The following is a 20,654-nucleotide window of genomic DNA, read 5'->3' as shown; positions in this document are numbered from 1 at the left end:
TTATTAGTGAAATGAGTTAAGAAACCTTTATCACAGATCTGTGACACGCTTAACAGACTGTGCTTTAACTCTAGAACAAAATTAACATTCTCAAATTTTAGAACACCGTTACTTACAGTACCCTTCTGCGTAATCTTCCATTTTTCTCCTTCCGCAAAGGAAAAATACCCACCGTTAAAGATTTGAATGTCGTGTAGCTGGGAAATGTCTCCAGTCATGTGCCTGGAACAACCACTATCAACATACCAAGGTCTAATGATATTCCTCCATAGTTGTTCCTGCACGATGTGCGAGATTAGTTAGACTTTGGTACCCAGTCCATAGTTACACCGGGTGAGCCTTACTCATCTAAAGTTGTCACAGGTTGTCATGACATATCCTTTTGATCATCTAACATAGAATTCGATGTCTCTTTTACCGAAGACTTAGGCAACCATTCATGTCTACCATTGTAAGATTTGGCATTATTTGTACGAATGGGTGACTTGGTCTCTGGTACATAAGTGGGAGACACAACTGATTTTGTATTTTCCACTTGTTTTGGTTTAGAAGCCGTGTTCGTTTTTGAAACTAAAGCACTGTTTCTACCACTTCTACAAAACATGTTAGTCTTGGTCTGATGAGGACTAAACCTACCAGATTTGTTTCTGTTCCAATCATCGTCAGAGGGATTAGCCGGATTATACCTGAAATTTTGCTTATAGGTATTAGGAGGCATATTCCTCTGATAGAATCCATAGTATGGAACGTATGGACGATGTGGAGAATTTCTAACAATATGACCAGGAGTGCCACAGTTAAAACAAGTTTGACGTTTTATATAAAATTTATTTTGGTCAACTCCTTGTCTGGACCGGTTGTGGACCAGTCTGCTTCACCTGATGTTTAGTGCTTGACACATGATTTTACTTACCACCTCGTTTGTCATTAGAGTATCCCTTTACAAACTTAGGCAGTGAGTATTTATTAGAATTATTTGATCTTTTACACTTATTAGAAACCACATTGTCAGAATTCAGTCTTAACGGAATCAACCACACAAGTATCCCTACTCTTAAAAATAGGGCCCACATAAACAGTCGGAATAAGAGAATTTAAAACAGATAATTTTAAAGAAACATCAGAAACAATGCCTTTATTAATTGAAACACGAGACTCATCATTCTCATCAGTCCAATCCTCAATGATTACTCCATCTGCACATGAGGCAAACACATTAGAATCGTTCAATTCTGAAGTGGACTCAGTGGCCTTTACCGAGTCAACTTTTTCAATTTTAGCAGGTTTACCATACTTCATGTCCTTTACCTTTTCTTCCTGCTCTTTGGTAAGAAGAAGACCATTATAGTTGTCATTGTATGGTGGGGGTACTTGACTGTATCCTATACCCTCACCGTCATTCTCTTTCCACCATAATTGATTTTCAATCATGGAATTGACTACCTTACTGGAACCATCAAACTTTCTAAAATCTAGTTCAGCCCTTTTAAAGTTATTAGTTAGATTTAAAACTTCTAACTTAGAGGCTTCCAGCTCAGCAGTCAATTCAACGATTTTCTGTTTGGCATCTAGGTGGTGACAGCTGCTTAAACTGAAATCAGATTTGAGTTTGGAAAAATCCTTTTTCGGATTTCACCGTTTCCATTTCTCTAAGCAAGTTACTGTTATGAGATTTATAGAGATCAACTTTATTAATACAATCCCGAGAACATAATTGAGAACTTACCTCAGACGAGCTGGAAGAAATAAATTCCATAAAAGCATATTGAAGTTCATTGACTTGTTTCTCAGCATCATTTTCTTCTTCAGCATCTTCAACATGAGCAAAGCTGGCAGTCGAATTATTTATGTTGAGAGCAACCATCTGATCATTCCAGGAGAACTGTTGAGCTACCATACCCCTTTCACCATCACCCGAACTACCCCCAGCTTATCCTCTAGCATTTCCCACAGAAACCAACGCCCTTTCCATGTTTCCTTCCTTGGCTGGATTTGTACATTCACGAGCAAAGTGGCCCGGCTCATGACAATTGTAACACCTCAGAGTGTCCTTGTTAAAACCCACCTTCTGATTATTTGGCACATTCCAATTAATCCTTCCCGTTCTCTTAGTAAATTTCTTAGCCCGAAACACTGCCATGGCAATCTGCCAAGAGATATCCATTTCTTCTACACCATCTGGATGAATTTGATCAAGCTCAGCAGGAAATACAGGTTGCATCAAATCCCCAGCAAGAAATGCATTGTAGCAGTTCATGAATCCCGCCATTAGAGCAATGTTTTCTTGAGTTTCCTTTGAGATAGGGGAAATTTGATTAGAATTTTGACTAGGAGAAACACCGGATGATTGAGGTTTAACATTAGCAGCAGAAGATTGAGCAGGTTTAGCGAAGAAAACTGGAGCTGGTTGTGGTGAAAGTGGAGAGAATTGACCTTGAGTGGACTTAAACATTGAGAAGTTTCCTTGAGGTTGAAATTGTCGTTGTTCCTGAGTAGTCTTGAACATTGAGAAGTTGTCTTGTGAGATGAGTGCATTATTGGAAGCAACACTGTAACCTGTTGCGTTGTAGGAGTTTGCATGGCTTATAGCACGTTGTTTGTCATCCATGTCACATGCCTTGATGATAGCCATAACCTTAGAAAGTGTTAGCCTGTTGAGATCTCTCGTGTTCTTGATAACTGCAACGTTCATATCCCAACTTTGAGGCAAGGAGTTCACCAACTTATTGTTTGTTTCAGCAGCTGTTAAATTGATTCTTGCAGATCTCATCTCAGTCACAAGAGCTATGAACCTATGAAGCTGAGTTTCCAACGACTCTCCTAAAATGTGAATGAACATGTTAAATTTTTGTCTCAACAAATCTTGACGACTTCTTCTCATGTCTTCATTACCCTCGTACACCTCAATAAAGGCTTCCCATAGTTCCTTAGCAGACTGTGGTTCCCTAAAACCCAAGGAAATCTCAGGTGAGAGTGCCATAGTCAATGTTAAGAGTGCCTTTTAATCTTCCTCCATTTTCTCAAAATCAGCATCATCATATAGTTCAACAGGCTTCACAACTTCCTGAGAGTTTTCACGTTGGTAGGTGATAGCTTGAGGACCCCTAACAATACTTCTCCAAACTTTAGCATCTTTCATTTTGACGTATTTCTCAAATCTAAACTTCCACTCGCTAAACCCCTCATGAGACAGCAGACGGGTTATGCCAGTAGTGGTTCCCATTATGGAGTCCAGTTCTTGGTGAAGTGTAGCATTGGATGATCTATTACCATTAGTTATCTGGTCCATTTTATTTTTCACAGTCCAGTTATCCTAAAGTCCAAGAGTCAAAGCCCAACCAGAATTGATCAGGCTCAAGTGTTGAGTTAGCCGAGAGCAGATTATGTCACAGTTTGCGTTGACCGAGAACAAGAGTGGACCGATAACAAAGATGACCGAGAACTACTGTTGACCTAGAGAAAATGTTGACCGAGAACTCTTGGTTTTGGCCGTGAACACCCGTTTTAAGCCGAAAACACTTGTTTTGGCCGAGAACACCTGTTTTAAGCCGAGAACGATCATAATGAATCAAAACCCTTATAGAAATTTGCCGAGAACCCTCAAATCTACCCGAGAACTAATTATACTGAATCAGTTGATTTTAGTAACAACTGATTCCCTAAATTAGTGGGATTTGAATAAATTCCAAAGATAACACAATCTTTGACCAAATCAATCGTTTTCTTCTTCTCCGATTAATACCTCGCCGGAAAAACAACCAAGCCACCAAGCACACTTAGATCATGAATCCGTTGATATCAAACTGAGCCTTGAATGGTTCTAAAGGCTCTGATACCAATTGTAAGTCCCGAGTATTGATCTTTCAGTATGATTTCAACAAACCTAACGTTATTGCAGAATTAAAACTAATTGCAGGAAGATTTACTGAATCCTTAATAAAGGCTATGGGTTTATGTTCAATTGGATTCAATAATACAAGTCCAACAAACTTGAGGTTTTATAGATATCCGTATCGATATCATCTCAAGAGTTTGCGGTTGTCGGGCATTTACCTGTGATCATTAGGTTTTCCTTGGTTGGTAAATGCTCACAACCGCAAACTCTTGAGATGGTATCATTAAGGATATCTATAAAACCTCAAGTTTGTTGGACTTGTATTATTGACTCCAATTGAACATAAACCCATAACCTTTATTAAGGATTCAGTAAATCTTCCCGCAATTAGTTTTAATTTTTATATAATTACTCATTGATACATTTCTTGATTATTAAATAGAACCAGATTCAATGGAGATCGACAACAATTCGGTATCAGTGTCGACAACAATTATTCCCAAATCTGGCATGATCGTTTTAAAAGGTCATACCTCTGAGGTATGTAAATCCGTAATCTCTAAATCTTATTTTAACGCTTTTTTAAGAAAAGAATAGGGTTAGCCTAAACGGACCCTCCCCCCTTATTATACTTGTCAAGCCCCCACCACTTATAAAATCAAATCAATGCATGTCATATTTCACTCTTTGAAGTTTTTTTAAACGATAATTTCTTTTTGGAAAAAAGGTTCAAAAACACTTTATTTGAAAAAAAAAAGAGTTCAGCTAAATAAAAAAAAATGATTTTTTATTATAAATAGTTAATAACATTTCTCTAGCTAGTATTCATTTTTTTCTTTTTTATAAAATTTATTTAAAGAATAATCATATTATATCTTTATAAGAATGTTTTTTTTGTTACATTCGGGTGCATAAGATTAATGTCATCTACAAAAGAACCAAACTTGTTAATCAAGTCATATTTATATAATGTTTTTTTATTTATTAAAAGTATGCTTTAAAAAAAGTTTTTTAAAAAAAATATATTTAAAAAAACACTCTCCAAATAAATAATTTTTTTTTAAATATCTTTTAAAAGTAAGAAAAAGAAACATTTTTTAGTAGGAAAAAAATGATTTTTAATAACAAAAACTCATATTTAGTTTTAAAATAATAAAAATATTTTAGAATAATTATAAAAAGAAAAATAGTAAAAGACTTTCAAAAATAGGAAAAAAAAAAGCCTTCTTGAAAATTAATAATGATAATAAAAGATAACATAATAGAGAAGAAAAAAAAGGTTCGGATTGTATTAATGTATAAGTTAAGAAAGGGATACGTTTAATAAAAATGAAGGATATGTGGTACGCTTTGCAACACCCAAAAATTCCGAGTGATTAACCTGCAGGTTTTCGTATGTTGTTGGAGTCCAGCTGGATCTCTTTTGGCATCCGGGTGTGCGCATATTCAATTTAAAACAACTTCTAGATACTCATTAAAGTTTTTATGTATAATTGTATTTACAACTTTCTAGATCTAGAGATTCGGCTAGTAGAATCTGGACGATTCGTGATGGCCCGTATGGAACTAATTCAAACTACAGACCGTCAAATGTGGGGACTTTAAAGCACTATAGAGGCATACCAAAGGACACGAATAAAGATGTGACTGCACTTGATTGGAATGTGAGTTTTTTTTATCAAGGTTAGGATTTATAACTCGTATTCTATAATGTTCTACATATGTTTGGTTTTTGTGGGCCCGGTGTGTCGGGTGAGGGTACACTACTTGCAACGGGATCTTATGAAGTTCAGACCAGAATATAGTGTAAAGATGGTGGGTACTATTTATTGGTTTATTTTGGTCGACACAAATTAGACAATGGTTAACATTGATCAACCCAAATTAGACAACAGGACAATTTGGGTAACTAGGAAATTTAGTTTGACTCAAATTAGACAACCGGTCAATTTGGTTCGACTCAAATTAGGCAATGGGCCAATTTGGGTCGACACAATTAGACAAGGTCAATATGGTCAACTAAAATTTGACAATAAGTCAATTTGTGCGGATCAATTTGGGTAAACTCAATTTAGAAAATGGGTTAATTTGGGTCAACTCAAGTTAGACAATGGGTCAATTTAGTAAACTAGGCAATCTGGGTTAAGGTCAATTTGGGTCAACTGAAATTATTCAATGAATACCTGTAACACCCCGTAACCGCAGCGGAAACGTAACCGGGGCGTCACAGACACCTCTGATATCAACCACATTGTTTATAAAGAAAACTGAATACATTAATATACTTCAAATTACATTATCTCATATTTCATTACCGTCTAGGTGATACACACATCATACAATACGATACATAATTCTATTTAATCTAACGTATCTTAACATCCTGCACGCAAATCTTACACACATCAAGCACTTAGCACGTAAGCAATCACTTCATCTTATTTGTACCTGAAAAGCATGTGAGAAAACGGGTCAACTACGAATAGTTGGTGAGTTTCACAATTCGAGTAAACCTTGATAAATCATTATCAAAATATAATATTATCGATGTAATTATGCTGAGCCCACAAGTGAAACCTCTGACTATCCACATACAACCCCGTGGCATACTCCGCCCACGAACCACTGTACCCATTCCGGGGGCAATGTTAACCCAGAAACACTTCTAGGGACATCTGGGGACACTGTTAACCCAGTACTGTACCCATTCTGGGGGCAATGTTAACCCAGAAACACTTCTAGGGACATCTAGGGACACTGTTAACCCAGTACTGTACCCATTCTGGGGGCAATGTTAACCCAGAAACACTGTTGCGGGGCCTTACAATGTTAGCAACTCAGACAATTACCATCTTAATACATTTCCGTACGATTCCCGTACAATAAAATATATATAAATACACGCAAATCCACGCGTTCAGTATGTACTTAAACATTTCAATAGTAACATGCTTTCCGCCCCGGGAAAATATTTAAAACAATTCAGAAAAAAGGGGCTCGTGAAACTCACCTTAGCACATGCAAGCAGGTAACAACAATCATTATCAGTTAACATGTCCAATCTGTAATATGATCCCTACGATCGTTATTATACAATTATTGTTTATAGCTTTAACCGTGTTAACCGGTACATCTGGGGACACTGTTAACCCAGTACTGTACCCATTCCGAGGGCAATGTTAACCCAGAAACTGTACCCGTTCCGGGGGCATTGTTAACCCAGAACACTTCTCCGGACTCAGATTGTGATTTCGTTTAGAGTTCTATGGTCAAAATTACTATTAGTTTGTTTTCCCCGTTTTGCGTGCCTATCACGGTTATCCGTTTTTACGTTCCAAAATTGAGTTTGGTCACACACGACCCGAAAATAGTCGTTGACTGATAATTTAATTAAAGTTGTGAAATTAGAGCTCGGTTTAGACGCCCCGATTGGCCGCGGGACCCGTTTCCGTCTTTAGTGCACAGGAAACTGTTAAATCGTTTAAAATTACCCAAATCATCCGAATTATTTTCGGATGATTTATTTTTACTTGTTTAACTCAGTTATATGAAAATAGTTCATTTTTAGGGTTTTTATACACCGGTCAGTTCGTTTAGGCGAACTTTACTGGTTTACGCGTTTAAAACCTTAAAAGTTTGTTTTTATTTTTTTTTTGCACAAATAATTATCCGTTTAATCTCGGATCTTGAAATTTTGCACAAACCACTTTTTGACAGTGGGGAATTTTATAAAAATATTTTCAGAATTAATTTTTATATTTAAAATTTATTTATCTATTTTTAAACACCATTTAAACACTAAATATGTCGTAAATACCAAAAGACCTTAGAAAAATCCCAAATTTTTCCTGGATGACCCCTGCCATCTCCATAGTCCCCTGTAATTTTTTTCCAGAACCATAATCTCTTTTTACATGCCATTTTCACTAAAACCGAGCTAGAAAACCCTAGAACTCGTTTAACCGAAAAGCCTACTTAGACTTCTCCAAATGACCTAAAATTTTGTGTGTGACTTATACATGTTATAAAAAGATTATCTGGAATTTTCCAGAATTTTTCATGATGTTTAAGTATTTTTCACCATTTTTAGCCAAAACCGAGCATTAAATTCATCAAATATTCATCCTTTGTCCAAAAATTACCAAAAATTCACAGAACTCATATTTTCATGTGTTTAACACCTCTGTCAAATTTCATGACCTAAATCTAAACCATCAACAATTTGTCCAAAATTCCAAAACCGAACATAAACCGAATATACCTTTCGTTTTCCGCCACTACAAGCTACAAACTCGTCTTTCCGCCTTATCTACCACTAAATACAGAACCTACAACCAACATACCACAATACCAAGCAAGTTACACTCACGATCAAGCCTCTTACACTATAGTTTCGGTTATTGTTCCAAAACTAAAGTTTAAACCGTAAAAATTCGTTCTTGGTTCGTTTAACTCCTTTCTTGGACCAAGATCCCTTGTATAACCCGTATACATCACTTGATCATGCAAGAATCGGTTTTCATCTTAGAAACCTCATTTTTCTTGCAAATAAACTCAAGAAACGAAGATAGAAACGTAAATAACTCGTTCTTTACCTCGGTTTTCTTGCTCCAAATCTCGGTTTTTAGCTCATGAAGTTGAGAGAAAATGATGAATGTTGAATGGTTTGATGAAAATAGAAATGGGAGGCTAGGGGGGAACCCCCAATCCGATCGGAATTTATAAGGGGGGTGGGGTGGGACCCACCTCTCTATTCTTAGCCACATGTTTGGATTCTCGAAATCCGGATAATGTTTTGGATAATCTGGTTCAGTTCGTTTTTATGTTAAATGTCTAATTCGGCTTAAAATGAGGCTAAAACGGTCGTTTTCGGCTTAAAAATGAAATTTATATAAAACTGATTTAAAAACTTTAAAAACTTAAACCATGACATTTATTAACTTAAAACATCATATTATTAACAATTGTGCATCTTTTTTGGCTTGATCGATCGTCTCTTGCTCGGTTTGGTATTAAAGGTTTCGTTTAATGTACCGACGTACCATTAAATCGAAATTCTTTCTCTGTGCCGTACTTTACTTATCCTGAAGCATTAATGCTTCGTAAAATCACTAAATATTATAGATATCGTCTATAATTGAACCCTCGATTCGTTCGGGTTTCAATAACTATCGATCGATTAATCGCATATTCAATACGATGAATTATATATTCACGTACAATCAATACAGTGAACCATGTATTCTCGTATAATTACTATGGTAATTCATGTACCCGACATTAAATATAACGTAACTATTGTCTACCGGTTAGGGTATACCTGGTTTAGTCGGAATCGTTACAATACCTGTGATCTGTAACATCCTACTTTTGATAAGAATTAATAAAATAAATTTGGTTCATTTTATAAAGTGTCGTGTGTCGGTTTAAATAAATAAACTAATAGAAGGTGAGCTTGGACTTTAGAAGATGGAAAATAAGGAATGGAATGGGCCTTAGGTCCATGGGCTTAAGGGAGTATAAATACCCCTTAAACCCTAAACCTTTCCATTTTTATCCATTCTCTACACCATAGCCTACACTTTGGAAAACACACACACCATCCTATAACCCGAACCAAGATCCGAAGTCGAAACCCAAGATTGTTGGTGCTAGATCGCTGTGACGAACCAAAACAACATCAAAGACCAGCTCGTGTTCGAATACCGACTCGTCTAAGGTACGTTTATATTTAGAAATCGTTCATATAGGTTCGGTTTGATTAAGGAAATCATAGATCTGTGTTAGTTTGTTATAAACGAATCCAAAACAACAAATCTTATGGAAATTGGTTAACATTTGATGGGTTAATTGTAAACCTAAGTAAACCCGTAACCTATATGCCTAAATCTCACCCCTTAAACATCGATATTAGGCCGATTTGATGGTTGGGGTTTGTAGGCGCTGGTCAGACGATTCCGTTGATACCAAATCGTGATATTTGGTTAAGAAACGAAGGTTTAATTGCACATCTAAGATTTGTTGACTATTTGCTGTTCTTGACGATTTTGACTTTGACCCTTGAGTCAAAGTCTGGATAAGAACTATTGGTGATTCGTTATGGGTGATTCTTTAGCTAGTTCGTTATGGGAGCTTAGCGAATCAGAGGGTGATTCGTTAGCTAGTTCGTTATGGGAGCTTAGCGAATCAGAGGGTGATTCGTTAGCTAGTTCGTTATGGGAGCTTAGCGAATCAGAGGGTGATTCGTTAGCTAGTTCGTTATGGGAGCTTAGCGAATCAGAGGGTGATTCGTTAGCTAGTTCGTTATGGGAGCTTAGCGAATCAGAGGGTGATTCGTTAGCTAGTTCGTTATGGGAGCTTAGCGAATCAGAGGGTGATTCTTTACCCAATTCGTTAAGGGAAAAGTAACGAACTAGGAGTTTAAGGACAGACTGGTCCCTGGACTTAGAAAAGAATTATATAATTACATAACAGCCCTTGGAGTTTGGCAATTTATGAAAGATACCTTTAAAGGTAAATGAGTAACGATTAACTAACCAGGTAATGATTTAATGAAGTAAAACAGCTTAGACGTGTAAGACTAACTAAGTAGCAATGAGATGACTAGAGCGGTACTTAATACTGTAATTATTATACAGTTAGTCGTGCACAGCTCAAGAAGGGAATAACCGTAAACGCAACCGCATTGAGGTGAGTTTCTAGCCCCACTTCCTTGTTATGTTTTCGGGGCTGTGTGCATACTCGATGTGATAGTTAATACACTTACCTTAAGTGGTAAATGTATACCTTGTATGATGTATGTATGATGATTGCTTGACGGTGCGTGAACGGTCTTCGGATATTGCATGTACCGTCAGGTGGTAGCTAAAGACGTGATTGCTATGTATGATGTAAGATAAGATGCATGTATGAATATTTATGATGTATGCATAATGCACGTATGATAAGTTAATGGTACGTGAACACTCTTCGGAGATTGCCCGTATTGTCAGGAAAAATATTTAAGGACAGGTATGGTGTGAAGCTATGGAAGAAAGGGTACCGGACCCTAATAATATCCGAGGATGAAGGGTACCGGACCCTAATAATATCCGAGGATGAAGGGTGACCGGACCCTAATAATATCAGAGGATGAAGGGTGACCGGACCCTAATAATATCCGAGGGTGAAGGGTGACCGGACCCTAATAATATCCGAGGATGGAGGGTACCGGACCCTTATAATATCCGAGGTATGTAGGGTGAAACGCCCTTTATAATGTATGGTTAGATATGAATGTGTATGGACGAATGCTGATCTTGATATGTTGTAATGCGCACCTTTGGGCACGTATATGTGTATGAAAAGTAAGTTATGTGATTAACTAGAACTCACTTAGCATAGCTGACTTTTAGTATGCACGCAGGCAAATAGGTTGAGGCAGCTCGCGTGACTGAAGACACATGGCATGGAAATCGAAGATACTGGCATCTCGAAGAAATGTTGTGATGTTTTAAAGACTATGTTTTGTTTTAATTGACTACGAATGTTTTATAAGACATGATTTGATGGTTATGTAAAATGTTATGGTTGAAGTTTTATTATTCCGCGAAAAGTTTTGTTAACTATGATATTTAGAACTGCGTTTATGAGTAAATCCAATGTTAAAGTAGGGCTACCGGTAGTGGGGCCTTACATGATCAATTTGGGTAGACTCAATTAGACAACCTGTCAATTTTGGTTATTTTAAATTATACGAGTTAATTTGGGTTTTGGGTCAATTTTGGTCAACTCATATTAGACTGCCGGTCAATTTTGGCCAACCTAACTTAGATAATTGGTCAATTAGGTCAACTCAAATTAGACAATGATTAAATATGGGTCAACTCAAACTATGTATTGGGTCAAGGACATATTGATATGACTCACCAAATCATAAACGCATACAAAATTAATATTGAATAACTCTCAATATATTATAGAGGAAATATAACCTAAAAATCCATATTACACATGACTCGTGTTTTTCTTGATCAATCCTAACTCTGATGCATCTCATGTGTTCTATAATGTCTAACCATAACTCGGTTTATATAGACTAACTCTAACTTGCTAGTCAAGACATTCCTATTATAATTACAGTTTAATTCGGAAACATATTGTAATTTGGAAACATAACCAAACATGACCGACTTGTCAATAATGGTCCATCGAGTTCAGTGACTTGTAACTTGGAGTCCAATATTATTAACAGTCACCCCTCAATTTCTGTTTAGAAATAGGCTGATCTTTATCTCCAAATTTGTCTCTTTTTATCTGTTTGATTTGACGTACAAAATTGACCTTCTCGGCTTTCACAACCATCTTGGTCATTATCATCTTGATCTTCATCATAATGTTCTTAATCTAGGAACTCCTCTTAATCCATATATGTGTTATTTTGGTTTTCCCGAACTTTACAACCTCTGTGACCATGTCCCCGACATACGACCAAATGCCTAAACAAAAATATGTTATTGCTATGGGAGCATGTACAATTACACGGGGGATGTACAGTACTGATTCCTATAGTACTGATCATGGAGTCGATAATCTAATTCCTGTAGATGTCTATCTGACGGGCTGTCCACCTAAACCAGAAGCAATTATAGATGCTATAACAAAACTTCGTAAGAAAATATCTCGAGAAATCTATCTAGACAGAATTATGTCTCAGTGAGATTCATCATTTCTTCGCATGTACCCGCGGTAGCATTCAAGTAATTCCCTTTGATTTCACATGTTTCAACTTGTGATTTATAAATAGCTTCAGCACAAAATAAGGAACGGTCTCTCCAACGCATAAATGGTTGGGAGTTCACGTTCTCATCATCTTTAGTAAAATCAAGACCACCACGAAGACATTCATAACAAGCTCTACCGTAGTTTTTAGCGAACCCTAATTTAGGATTAATAGTACATCCCGCAGGGGACGACCATACTTGTTAAATTTATCTCTCTCAACTTGGATACCGTGAGGCGGACCGTCGATAGTTTTAACATACACAGTAGGATTCACAAATCTTCCAGGCATAGAGCGTGCATGGCTTTGAACCCAAATAAATTACCTACAACTGAAGTAAACATGTTACTAGCAGAACCATCTATCCTTAAAGTACTTTGAATGTACAAAAATGGCTATAACAAAGTTTCTCTTATTCGTATTAGCAACTACTATAGGAGGAATGTTTTTATGCGGTGCTTATGATTTAATAACTATCTTTGTAGCTCTAGAATGTTTCAGTTTATGCACCTACCTATTATCTGGATATACCAAGAAAGATGTATGGTTTAATGAGGCTACTATGAATTATTTACTCATGGGTGGGGCAAGCTCTTCTATTATGGTTCATGATTTCTCTTGGCTATATGGTTCATCCAAGGGAGAGATCGTATTCACTCGGTCGTATGAACTCGCATATCCACTCAGTTAGCTACGATTTCGGTCATCTAATCGAGCGAGCATCAGTCTTCCTTGATCATCTTGAGTTCCCTAATCAAAAAAGCATGTCGTTTAAAAAAATTTGGTCAAAACATAACTCGTTCAACCCATATAAAAAAACTTTGAATTCAACCCACTCGTTCAACCCAACTAAAATATAACACTAGTTGTTTAATAAAAAAATAAAATAATAACAAAATTATACTATATATAAATTGATAACCAATTGTTACAGTACACTATACTAATTTTCAGTTTAAACTTTGTCAGTTTGTGAATAAACTTTTGGCTTTTTATGAGCATATTGACTTTAGTCCTTTGTTATTTTAATAATCAATTTTTAGCCCCTAAATGAGTTTTTTAATGATATTTTGCTCTACCAGTAGCCAAATCTTTGAGTTTACTCATTTGTCATTTTATGAATAATTTTTAGCTCGTTATGAGTTATTTTGACTGCCTTTGTTATTTTAAGAATCAATGTTTGCCCCTGTTGAATTTTATATTGATGTTCTGCTCTATCAATAACAAAATCTTTGAGTTTCAAATAAAAGTAGAAAAATCTTTTATAGACAAATGCTAATACCTAAATGTAAGCATACTGCTTAACTATAATTGTATTACCTTAGCACTTGCTATTTGAATTCTGTTGAGTGGGTAAATAAGAGTGAAGACATATGTGAGCATTACTTCATCAGAGATCGATGATATTCAATATTCAAAACATATTTTTTTTTCCTTTTGACTTTTGAAAAGGCAAAAATATTGTTGTTATGTTTTATTCGTCGGTTGCGTGTTTACATCGGATAGTGCTGTCGCGAAGCCCGACTGGTTAACCACTAGTAAAAATAAAAATAAATAAATAAACACAACCTTTTCATCTTGAATTCGTAACTGCCCCAAACAAAATGTATATCGAGCATGTTGGATGTCTTGAGTTCCGATGCAGCAAAAGCACAAACAAATAGCTTACACAACAAAAAGTCAAACTTTATTTAATTTTCCAAATGACCTTACGAGAAGAACTCAATAATTGTCTCTCTCTTTCTTTTGACTAGTCGTGATACCAAGAACAAAAAAATCACGACCACCTCCTGAATTTCTTCACTAATCTTCTCTTTAAACGGTAGGGATCATGGGTACAAAGTGACCACCTTCTTCATTAGTCATACCAAGTAGCTAGCTTTACACTTCTTCACTAATCAAAGATAGTGAACACATTCTTCAACACACTATATCAAGATAGTGATCTTAACATTTCTTTACTGATGATAAACTATATGTCAAGATAGAGTTTCTCAACATAATATAATAACACCATATCAAGATAGTATTTCCCTCTCAAGTCATCAACAAAATGATGATTACCTCACTTGTTAAATCATTAGAACATCATCTAGTGACGAACCCTAAAAATACAAGTGAATGAATAAATGATGAATAACTTTGAAGTTTGTTTCTTTGCTCTTGTGGTTCTCGATATCTTCACTTGAATTTGAAGTTTGAATCTTTTTGAGATATACAAGAGAATATCTTGAAAGTATATAAGAATATGTTAGAGCAAAGAGGTGAAGTCAAAGTGTGAAATCGATTTTGCTATTTAACTGCAAAGTTGAATATAATCCTGACAAATTTCTGCCCTTATGACGTTAGATGCCATGGTCGATGCACGGTCACTTGAAACTACCAGCATCAAAATTTCATCACTATAATTTTTGTGTTTTGAACGTTGTGTGAGATCTTTATCACCTTTCTACTTCTCCAATGAAGTGTTTTTTACCCATTAATATGTCCCTATCACTTCTTTTTGACCTTGGGTTTATCCAACCAAGTTTTGCACCAAAATAGATTAAAAATTGTAAATTGTATGGTTTATCTAAACCATGTTTTTACACATACCTTCCATATTCACCATTTGATCAATGTTAGTCTTTCTAGGTTAGTTTGAATAGAAGGTTTTTCTTAAGTAGACAGTTCTTTCTAGGTTAGTTTGTAAATCTTGTTGCTGGTTTATAAAAACCGTTGTATAATACACCAACGAGATTTTACAATCTTTTAACCGACGTGGCACGCTATTTATTAAAAAACAATAAATAGCATTTTAAAACATATTATTATAAATAAAAAACTAATAAAGCCATAAACTATTTTACAAAACCTCGTTACCTACTCATCAACTCCTCTCTCACATCCCTTCTCAGGCCAACGTCTACGGTCGTTATTATACGTTATTCGATGAACGAGAATAGCTATTAGATATGAATCATTCATATCTGAGCCGGAATCACACGTAATTGGATGAATGTGAATCGTGGTACCCTCAGTCCAAAAATCGGCAAGAAAATCTATGCTCCGTTGACGTCATGGCTGACGAAGGTATACAATGTGATGGGTGTCGGATGAAATTGCTTTTCCGGTACGAGATCTGAGCCTAGCCTACTCATCATTTTCAACTAATTGTTAGGGTTCTCCCAAAATCTTTTACCTTTGAATAATTTCAAAGAAGGAAGTAGAGAGAGGAATGGATGGAGGAGGTGTTCTAGGTGAGCATACTAAAAGTTACTCGTGGCCGGCATAGAAGATAATTGTTGTGGCTGTGGGTTCCAGCGGCGGTTGTAGAGGTGTGGTGGTGGTGACTGTTGACTTGACTCTCTAGTTATTATTTACTAGGCATTTTAATTTAATTAACGGTATGTTATAACAAGGGGTTGAAACTACAATTATGCCATGTCAGTTAAAATGTGCCATGTCAGGAAAAAAACCTAACGGAGTTAGGGTCCGTTAGGTTTGGGAGTGACAGGAGAAAATAAGTTATAAGTTAGGAGTTGTGCCAATGAGTGAAAGTTGATAGTATTAAAAACTAACATCCCAGTATTTAAACAATTTTATTTAAATATTTTATAAACTTTTCCTAAGTTTATAAAATTACCATTTATGATTTATAGAGATTTCTTTCAATGAGTTGAGAGGGTCAAATTGGGTAATGGATCAACTTTGGTCGCGACTCAAATTATACGTAACTTTGAGTAATGGATCAGCTTTGGTCCATTCTAATTATTATACAACGGATACTGTTGAATAAAAAAAAAGGTTCTGTTTAGGTGGCAATGAGAAGATATATGTATGTTTTTTTATAGATTTTGTGGCAAACTATATGTTTGTTTATCTATATAGGGAAGCTGATAAATACATTAGCAAAACATAGAGGGCCAATATTATCTTTAAAATGGAACAAAAAAGGAGATTATCTTCTAAGTGGCAGTCTGGACAAAACCACAATTGTTTGGGACATAAAAACGGAGAATGCAAACAACAGTTTAAGTTTCGTGCAGGAAATTTTTTTATTTTTATTTTAATATTTTCTCTTATTGCTACATTTAAATATTATACAGGTGATTCTAATAGTTTAATCAATGCAGCACTGATTCTCGATGTTGATTGGCGCAATAATGTCTCGTTTGCAACGTGCTCAACCAACAACATGATTTATATTTGTAAAGTTGGAGTTAATAGACCTGTAGAAACCTTTGCGGGACATCGGGTATGTTTATAATACTTTTATAAAAAAAATGAATAGTTTTGTAAAAGGTTTTTGAATGTTACTTTAGGGTGAAGTTAATGCTATCATCTGGGATCCTACTGGTTCATAATATTTATGTTTATAATTTGTTGAAAATGAGTTGTTTAGGTTTTGTTGGCTAAGTAGTGCAATTGGATTAATTAGTTAAATTAATGATGATGTAGATATGGAGCTTGAAGCAGGATACGTGCTTGCATGATTTGAAGGAGCATACAATGGTACAAACTGATGACATATTAAATAATACTATATTATAAATGTGATTATTGTTAATATTGTTATTATATTGATTGGCAGGAAATATATACCATCAAATGGAGCCCAACAGGTTCTGTTCTGGAACTAATAACCCTAACGAGCCACTGGTCTTGGCAAAGTATCATTTGTTGCTTTTATATATATATATATATATTGGAATATTTAACAATGCTTCATTTGACTCTACTATAAAGCTATGGGATGTTGAAACCGGGAACCTTCTTCACAGTTTAGTTACTCTACTATAAAGCTATGGGATGTTGAAACCGGGAACCTTCTTCACAGTTTAGTTGCTCATGGGTACAATACTTATATTATTTACATTTTAGCTTTTTAATTAATTCCGAGTATATTAATTGAGCTTGTATGCTTATTAAATTACATTAAGAAACATGAACACATGTCTCATTCATTTACTTATGTTTGTTTGTTTAAGTTCGTTCTGTTACTTTCATTTATAATTTAGTCTAGTTTTATGAAACTAAAATATTACCCATTATAATTCACTCTAAATTTATCAATTTTTTAGACCCGGCAAATTGAAGTTCACGTTTACTTTTAATTGATGTTTGGTCATTTATCTTCGTTCATCTATGTCAGTTCGTTTAGGTCCGTATATTTTTTGTTTAGGAATGTTTAAGGTCGTGTACTGTACGCTTATACTATCAACGAATGAACATAAACGAACACAGACACAAAATCCCCATTCACTTAATTAATTGTTTGATCATTTGTAATGTTAAAGTTAAACGAAAGAACACAAACATACCTCATTCGTGTTTCCTGAAAAGACCATTTTAATTTGTGAACAAGTTTATTTGTAGGTTGACATTGTAATAAACCAACTAATTTTCAATATTTTAGCAGTTTAGTCCCTTAACTTTTGTTTCTAAATAGCTGGTAAAACCAACTAGCTTTCAACATTTTAACTGTTTCCTCTCTTAACCTTCTCTTTTTGGATATATACTTGTTATACACCTTCATCTTTTTTTCTTTTATTGAATGAAGGGATCCTGTATATTCTGTCGCATTTAGCCCAAACGGTGAGTACTTAGCAAGAGGATCAGTGGAAAACTGTATGCATATTTGGTCGGTTAAAGAAGCAAAGGTGGTCAAAAAATTAAAGGGAAGTGGTCAGATCTTTGACGTTTGTTGGAATAAATTGCGGCGTGTGTCTCAAACAATGTTGTTTGTGTCTTGGATTTCCGTATGCAATCTTTGCCTTTTGTTTTAGTTTTCAGGAGATTGGATATTTTTAGGGAATTCGGTATGTTTTTTTTCCTTCAAGGAGTTTTCGAAATTGAAAAATCATTCTTCTACTAGCGCATGATGTTCCTATGGAATTGAGTTTGTAAGACAATGTTTAATGTTGTGTTAGTGATTATCTTCAGATAGTAATTAGTTTGATTAGTTTAATGCAGTTTCCTGACTAAACTAGGTTACTGTTTTTTTAATGAATTTTACATAGGATGTTTAATTCATTTGTGATGCGGCTTACTAATAGAGAATGAAGGTTATCACGTTGATTCTTGGAATACCCGTGAAGATCCTTCCCCAAACCCCCAAATTTGACCCAAAAGTCAAGAATTTGAAACGATAAAGTTTTTTATTCAATAATTGATCAATGATCAATCACCAACATTCATAACATATTAATAGAGAATCTAAAATAGGGTTGGGCCAAAACAAAGAGCCAAAGGCCCAACAACAGCCAAAAACAAAACCCAAAAAGTAGACGAAAAAGACAAATGTGGCCCAAAAGTGTATCTAGAGGCCCTATTTCGGAAAAATCAATGGGACCACAACGTGGCCCACGTTCCGACAGGTAGCATGCCTGAAACGGAGGCATGTAGCTCAAGTGAAGCCCATTTTCGTGCAGCCCTCTTGGAAGCTCAAACTTGGACCTCCAGAAACATCATGGCCTGGTCTTCCACACTTAGGCCCACATCATTCCCCCTGGGTAGAAAAAAATCAACCTCGAATCAGCAGCATCCTCATCATCAGAAGTGTCCCCGTAATAAGGTAGTAATTGTTTCACATATAAAACATCAGATGAACGAATGTGACTCAGCAACTTGAGACGATAAGCATTTGAGTTTATCGTCTCCACAATTTCCATGGGCCCAATCTTCTTAGCTGATAATTTATTGTATTCTCCAATAGAAAAACGATCTTTTGTCAAAACAGCCCAAACAAAATAACCTTATTCAAAATCAACATGTCGTCGCTTTTGATCAGCAGCCTGCTTGTACTTTGAGTTGGCTCGAACCAGGTTGTCATGCACATCTTTATGAATCTCATGTAGCCCTTCCACAAAATCTTTCACTTTATTGGGGACAGAACCAGGAATGGGAAGTGACATCAGGTCAAGGGGTCCCCGTGGCTGAGCAGAATAAACCATTTGAAACGGACTAAACTCGGTACTTTGATTGACAACATGATTATGAGCAAACTCAGCTTGACATAGTTTTTGATCCCAGGCCTTCACATGTTCACCCACAAGGAACCGCAACAAATTTCCAAGGGAATGATTAGTAACTTCAGTCTGCCCATCTGTCTGAGGATGGTAGGCACTACTGAAATTGAGCTGAGTATTCACCATCTTCCACAAACTATGCCAAAAATGACTCAAAAAGCGAGTGTCCGATCAGACACAATAGAAGTTGGTAACCCATGCAATCAGTAGATATGTCGAAAGATCAATTGAGCTACATTAACTGCATTTGTCATCTTCTGACAAGGAACAAAGTGAGCCATTTTAGAGAACCAGTCAACAACAACAAAGATTGAATCATGACCACGCTGAGTACGTGGCAATCCCAACAAGAAATCTATGCTAATATCAACCCAAGGCTGCGAAGGAATGGGTAAAGACATATAGAGTCCAGCATTTGTAGCCATTCCCTTCGAAACTTGACAGACCCTACAACGCTTCACAAATCGGTCTACTTCATTGCGTATAGTAGGCCAAAAGTAGGAAAACTGCACAAACTGTAAAGTACGGCCCCTTCCAACATGCCTTTCACCATTTAACTCTTGAATGATTTGAAGATGAAGAATGGAATCTGTAAAGTACGGTCCCTTCCAACATGCCTTTCACCATGTAACTCTTGAATGATTTGAAGACGAAGAATGGAATCTGGAATACACAATTGATTTCCCTTGAAAAGGAAACCGTCATGCACTAGAAAATCCGACCTCTTCCCAGATTGCGCATCATGAAAAACAACAGAAAAATTAGGGTCCACCATTAGCTGTTCCACGAAGGTGTCTACACCTGGCACACCAACCCTCATAGAAACAAGCAAATTACTCCTCCTACTCAAAACATTTTCCACCCGATTTGAAACTCAATATCATAAGTGCTATAACGGAGCTTTGCACCGGTCAACTTTTCACTGAAATAGACAACAGGCTGCCCTCCTTGACTTCGAACAGCCCCAATGCCACCCTGCGAGGCATCTGCATGTAGCTCAAAAGCTTGAGAAAAGTTTGGTAATACTAAGATCGGAGCTGTTGTAAGT

The 20,654-nt window shown here is 36.0% G+C and overlaps 1 pseudogene; it reads left to right on the top strand.

Annotated features, from left to right (window-relative positions):
* Positions 1-4,288: 4,288 nt before the first annotated feature.
* Positions 4,289-18,525, top strand: LOC143573747 (WD40 repeat-containing protein HOS15-like; annotated as a pseudogene).
* Positions 18,526-20,654: the final 2,129 nt, after the last annotated feature.

The sequence above is a fragment of the Bidens hawaiensis genome, unplaced genomic scaffold (genome assembly GCF_021521415.1).
Source record: "Bidens hawaiensis isolate Kalapana, Puna unplaced genomic scaffold, B.hawaiensis_p1.1 tig00026624_1, whole genome shotgun sequence".
Lineage (NCBI taxonomy): Eukaryota > Viridiplantae > Streptophyta > Magnoliopsida > Asterales > Asteraceae > Bidens > Bidens hawaiensis.
The sequence above is the reverse complement of the archived record's forward strand: the minus strand, read 5'-3'. Positions and strand labels throughout refer to the sequence as shown.